We start from the raw sequence: 6,893 nt of genomic DNA on the forward strand, positions 1-6,893 counted from the left end.
TTTTTTTTTCAAAATCAAACGAGATAAATACTTTGTATACATTCATACGAGAATCATTACAAAGTTAAACTCTCTTTTCGAAACATTTTTAAACAATTCACCAACACTTTTCAGACAAAAATATAAGTGATCCAGCAATTAAGAGCCCATGGATAACCATGGATACAAAGGATGCTAACACCTTCCCTTTGTATAATGTACCTCCCGAACCCAAAATCTATTGAGGTCTTTCCTGTTCTTTTCCACCTTTCCTTATTGGATAAAAGAAAAGTCGGTGGCGACTCTTGCTATCCGCGACATTGCGATAAAAAGCAAAATACCCCATGTCAGTTCACCGTATGACAGAACTGGCGACTCTGCTGGGGATACTTTAAAAACAGAGGTTACCTTAAAAAACAAGATCACTTATTTAAAATTGTCTGATTTACTTTTAAGGGATTGCTTGGGTATTCTCGAGTGAAAGATCCTACACCCGGATATAGTGTACCTTAGGTAAGTAGCAATAGATCATCGCGACTATCCGGCGTATACTGGAATGGTTAAAATGATGGCTACGGTTAATGTGACACTTTGGATGTCCTGATGTTCCTCATGTTCACTTGAGGAAAAATTTGGCTTCCGCGTGGTGTCATTAAAGCATTAACCAGACCTTTAGAACCCTAATTGACTCATCCTGGCCATTAGAAAGTAGTGAGATAACTGACTTCGGTTCCGACTGGGGTTGGTTGAGACTCGATACTACACTCCTTGAGATTGGACTTTAGGGAAGCTTCGGTCAACCACTTGGTGTTGCACTGAAGTGGACTTGAAGGAAGGTCAATGATTGGAGATCCTTTTAGAACCCGGTTACTATTCTAGGACAGGTTGAACCAACTAAACTTCAGTGGGGAGGGTACTTACCTATGGAACTCATGCAAGCCTTAAAACCTAGGAATGATGGTTGTGTGACTTGCTTGTGCTTGTTATTTATTTAACCTCATAACATCATAACATCATAACATCATGGCATCATAACATTGTACTAACCATTTCAAGGACTTAGGGATTTAACTTTGCTCTGTTTTGTAAAGCTATGGCTCCCAGGAAGACCATCCGGATTAATCTTGTAGCAATCTCTCCTCAACTCAAGAACTTAGTGTCAGAACTTTCCGATCATGCCCAGTTCATCAAGAAACACGGTTCTCTCCTCAATTTGGTTACCACTGGTTTCAAAGAAGATATGATGAGAGTTTTATTCCAGTTCTTCGACCCTAAACATCATTGCTTCACATTCCCAGATTATCAGTTGGTACCTACACTGGAAGAATTCTCCAGACTGCTTGGGATACCTATCCTTGATCAAATACCTTTCAGTGGTTTAGAAAAGGTTCCGAAGTCTGAAGAAGTTGCCGCAGCTTTACACATGACGAAGTCCGACATTGAAGCTAATTGGGTAACAAGAAGTGGAGTTAAGGGTTTACTTGCCAAATTCCTGACAAATAAGGCCCGAGAATTCTTAAAAGTTATGAATGTCCGTGCTTTCGAAGACATCCTGGCATTGCTAATCTATGGCTTGGTGTTATTCCCTAATCCAGACCAATTCATAGACATGAATGCTATTAAGATATTTCTCACTCATAACCCTGTACCTACCTTGCTGGGAGACATTTTGCATTCCCTCCACACTCGTATCATGAAGAAGCAAGGGACTCTCATGTGCTGCATACCTTTGTTGTCTAGGTGGTTTATTTCGCACCTTCCTCAATCGGTCTTGAAGAACGAGCAGAATTTGAAATGGTCTCAAAGGATAATGTCGCTCTCCCACCCAGACATTTGTTGGTGTCCTCAGTTCAAGGAAAATGTTACCATCATCGACCGTTGTGGCGAGTTCCCTAATGTACCACTCCTAGGAATAAGAGGAGGTGTTACTTATAATCCTGCTTTAGCTCTGCGACAGTTTGGTTGTGCTCGAAGAGAGGGTCCACATGAAATGATCATCGAAGGCATTGTGTTCGACTATGACAACGATTCCCAAGGCCTCCGTCAAAGATTTGTACGAGCTTGGGGCATGGTGAAGAGAGGTACGTTAGGACAAAAAAATTCTATTCCTATGGAACCTTATCTCAGATGGGTACGCGCCAGAGCTCGTGAATTTGTCATGCCATATCTTGCAATCGGACCTCAGATTGTCGAACCTGAAGCTGAAGGAGGTGCTCCTCAGATCATTCCTTATCCAGATATGCCTACCAACGTTGAGGAACTAAAGAGATCCTGGATCCAATTGAGAGAAGAAAGGGATACTTTCGAGACTCAGTTCGTCGCAGAAAGGAAGAAAGTGTTAGAACTTACCCGTCAGCTTAATGAGGAACGAAGGCTCAATGCGTATCTTCGCCCAAAAAGAAGTCGCCCCTGGGAGACTTGAGCTTTCATTGTATTTTTATTACTCTTTTTGTAATGAACATTGATCAAAGAAATTAGCAATAAACATTTCTCTCTTGTTGGTGATTTACGCAAAGTTAAATTCCAAAAGTCCTTGAAAACATTTCATGCATTGCATAACATAACATAACACTGCATAACAGGTATTCTACAAGTTCAATGTTCTCACGGTCTTCATTGCAAACAGAAAAATGGATCTCGAACAAACTGTCAAAGATCTCCAGACTCAGAATGCTCAATTCAAGGAGATGATGCTAAGCTTATCCAAGGGGCAGGAGGAACTGAAGGCTCTTTTGCTCGAAAAGAAGAAAGACAAGAAAGCTGTGAGTTTCATTAACCCGGGAAGAAGGCGTAAAGGACAGGCCACAGGAGTCAAGTTTGGAATCCCGAATGGTCCAGAAGAGGAGACAGAGAATGATTCAGAAGAGGAGAATGTCGATCTCTTCAACCCTGAGGACGACGATGAAGATTATGAAAATGAACAGTACTCTCCAAGAGATGATAAGTACAAGTTGCTGGAAGAACGTATGCTAGCTATGGAGGGTCAGAAGGCGCCCGGTCTGGATTTCGAAAGTTTGGGTCTGGTCTCCGATGTGACCATTCCTCGCAAATTCAAAATCCCCACTTTCACTAAGTACGATGGTGCGTCTTGTCCTCAGATGCATCTGAGAGCTTATGTGAGAAAGATTCAGCCGCATACCACTGACAGGAAGCTATGGGTCCATTTCTTCCAAGAGAGCCTGTCTGGCACACAGTTGGAATGGTATTATCAGCTCGAGAGCTCTGACATCCGCACCTGGACTGATTTAGCAACAACTTTCTATAAACAATACCAGTATAACTCTGAACTAGCACCTACCCGGCTACAGTTGCAGAATATGACTATGGGATCTAAAGAAAGCTTTAAAGAATATGCTCAAAAGTGGAGAGATTTGGCTGGCAGAGTCAAACCCCCTATGACTGACAGAGAATTGGTGGACATGTTCATGGGCACACTGACCGGCCCATTCTACAGCCATCTACTGGGAAGTTCTTCATCAGGTTTCACTGAACTTATATTGACAGGTGAACGTGTTGAAAGCGGCATCCGAAGTGGAAAGATACAGGCGACTGCCTCTGCAAGCACCAAAAGATCCTACAAGGGGAGGAATGAATCAAATGCTGTGTACGGTCAAAAGGGTCGTAACAAGAAAAACCGTGACCATGACATCGGAGCAGTTACGATTGCAGCACCACCATCTCAAAACTTCCAGCCCAAACAAGACAGGCCAAGAAGGCAGTTTACCAGGATCAATATGACCTTGGCACAGGCACTGCAGGGAATGCTAAAGGCAAATTTGATCACCCTCAGAGATCCTCCTACGAATCCCAACACTACCTCTTCTCGTTATAATCCCAATGCCAGGTGTGCATATCACTCCGATAGCCCCGGGCATGATACAAACGATTGATGGTCATTGAAGAATAAGATTCAGGATATGATCGAAGCTGGAGAAATTGAGTTTGAGCCTCCGGAGACTCCTAATGTCATCACTGCTCCTATGCCTAACCATGACAAGACTGTTAATGCTATGGATGACGATTCTCACATTTCCAATGTGGCGGACTTAACATCTCCTCCCCCGATCATAAAGAGGAATTTATTGCAAGCTGGTTTATTTCCAGGTTGTGCTGAAGATTGCAATCTCTGCATACTCCGGCCCGAGGACTGTTTGAAATTGAAGAATGGTATTCAACGGCTGATGGATGATCGTGCAGTTCTCTTCGAAAGGATTCCTAAGGCGGAAAACCCTATTGAAGAAATATCTGTGATTGCTAAGTCCAAAGTTCCAGTGAAGATTACCGCTACCAGGGCGCCTGTGAAGATTACTGCTGAACCCAGGGGTTGCTCCCCTAATCATCACTGCACCTGGCCCGATCCCGTATTCCTCAAGCAAAGCTATTCCGTGGAATTATGGCGGTGATGTTTACGTCCATGGCGTGAAGCAAGTGGATAATGCTGCTAATACTAGTGGCATTGTTGGGACTAGTAAGCGGAAGGATCTTCTCTCCAGAAATCTCACCTCCTATCCCTGAAACTCGAGGCGAGGAACCAGTCAACCCTTCTCAGTCAGAGACACCGGTCGAAGTTACTCCCGAAGATGCTGCCAAACAGGAAATGGAAGAAGTGCTGAAAATCATCCGCAAGAGTGATTTCGATGTGGTAGAACAGTTGGGGCATACCCCGTCTAAGATCTCGATGTTATCCTTGTTGTTATCTTCTGAATCTCATGCCAATGCATTGATGAAATTCTTGAAGACTGCTCATGTGCCTCAGGAAACATCTGTCGATCAGTTCGAAAATTATGTTGCTCACTTGGCTGTTGACAATGGCCTAGGCTTTTCCGATGCTGACCTGACACCAGCGGGAAAGAATCACAATAAAGCCCTGCATATCTCCATTGAGTGTAGGGGAATCACTTTGTCTCATGTGTTGATCGATAATGGCTCTTCCTTGAATGTGCTGCCGACAGCTGTGCTGGATAAGCTGGATTGTAAAAGCATTGAATTGAAACCTAGTGACATTGTGGTACGTGCTTACGATGGTGCGAAGAGTGTTGTCCATGGCGAAGTAGTCCTTCCTATCAAGATAGGACCTCAAGTCTTCAATACTACCTTCCATGTAATGAACATTCGTCCTGCCTATTCCTGCTTACTGGGACGCCCTTGGATTCATGGGGCAGGCGCTGTAGCCTCGTCTCTCCATCAAAAGTTGAGGTATCCCACAAAGGGCAAAATTGTCACCGTGTGTGGAGAAGAAGAGTACATTGTCAGTAGTGTGCATACCTTCAGATACGTCGAGATGGATGGTGAATTCATCGAGACTCCTTGTCAGTCATTTGAGGTAGTTCCTCCGACCAATCCTGTCCTTAAGCCAACTTCCTGTGTACCCAAGGTTATTCGGACTCCTTCTGCTATGATTTCCCTGAAGGACGCTCAAGCTGTGGTTGAAGATGGTGGCTGTACTGGCTGGGGTCAACTGATCGACGTACCGTACAAGTCTGACAAATTTGGCCTGGGGTTTAGCTCTGAGAAGGTAGCCAAGAGTCAAATTAATGCTGTAGAAGACGCTGACAGCGATTGCGACCTGGATAGCTGGATTTTCCCAACAATTGGCGACGGACTCCATAATTGGAAGGCTGAAGACACTATCCCGATTTCCTTTAGTCAGGAGTAATTGTTATTGTCTATTTTAGTGTTGCAAATTTTTGTTTTTTTTTACAGTTGAACTTCTCCAAGCGTTGGGTCTATGCCCGGGGCACAATAGCTAATTTGTTAAGGGTTTTGTCATCTTCATAAGCATATTCATATTCAATAAATCAATGGACTTTTTGCATTCAAATATTGCGCTCCCTGTCTTTTCTGTCATCATCCAAACGAGCTATGTTTTCTTACACACACTCACGTAACGAATTGCAGATCCATACCCACTCTGGATCCTGTTGACAATAGTTCTACTACTGTTCATTATGACTTTGAAAATCCGATCTACCAAGCCGAGGATGGAAGTGTGGAAGATTGTGAAGTACCTGGAGAACTTGCCAGACTGTTACTGCAGGAAGAAAGGACTATACAGCCACACGAGGAGTCAGTTGAGACTGTAAATCTGGGTACTGAAGTAAACAAGAAAGAAGTCAAAATAGGAGCAGGCTTGGAAAACAGTGTCAAAAGAAGGTTGATTCAGATGTTACATGACTATGTAGAGATTTTTGCTTGGTCTTATGACGACATGCCAGGACTGGATACTGATATAGTAGTACATCGGCTGCCAATGAGGGAAGATTGTCGTCCTGTTAAGCAAAAGGTTCGTCGCATGCGTCCTGAAATGTCTGAGAAAATCAAAGCCGAGGTTATGAAACAATTTGATGCAGGTTTTCTGGCTGTTACTTCTTATCCTCAATGGGTTGCTAATGTGGTACCAGTGCCGAAGAAGGATGGCAAGGTGCGAATGTGTGTAGACTACAGAGATTTGAATAAAGCGAGTCCCAAAGACGACTTTCCACTTCCGCACATTGATGTTCTGGTAGATAACACCGCTCAACACAAAGTATTCTCCTTCATGGATGGATTCTCGGGTTATAATCAGATTAAGATGGCGCCTGAGGACATGGAGAAAACTACGTTTGTGACGCAATGGGGCACGTTCTGTTATAAAGTAATGCCATTTGGTTTAAAGAATGCAGGGGCAACGTACCAGCGTGCTATGGTGGTTTTGTTCCATGATATGATCCATCATGAAATAGAAGTATATGTGGATGACATGATAGCCAGATCTCATACTGAGGAGGAACATCTCGACCATTTATACAAACTGTTCGAGAGGTTGAAGAAATACAAGTTGAGGTTGAACCCGAACAAATGCACCTTTGGAGTAAGATCCGGTAAACTCTTGGGCTTTATTGTCAGTGGTAAAGGGATTGAGGTCGACCCGGCCA

Source organism: Lathyrus oleraceus, chromosome 6 (assembly GCF_024323335.1).
Source record: "Lathyrus oleraceus cultivar Zhongwan6 chromosome 6, CAAS_Psat_ZW6_1.0, whole genome shotgun sequence".
NCBI lineage: Eukaryota > Viridiplantae > Streptophyta > Magnoliopsida > Fabales > Fabaceae > Lathyrus > Lathyrus oleraceus.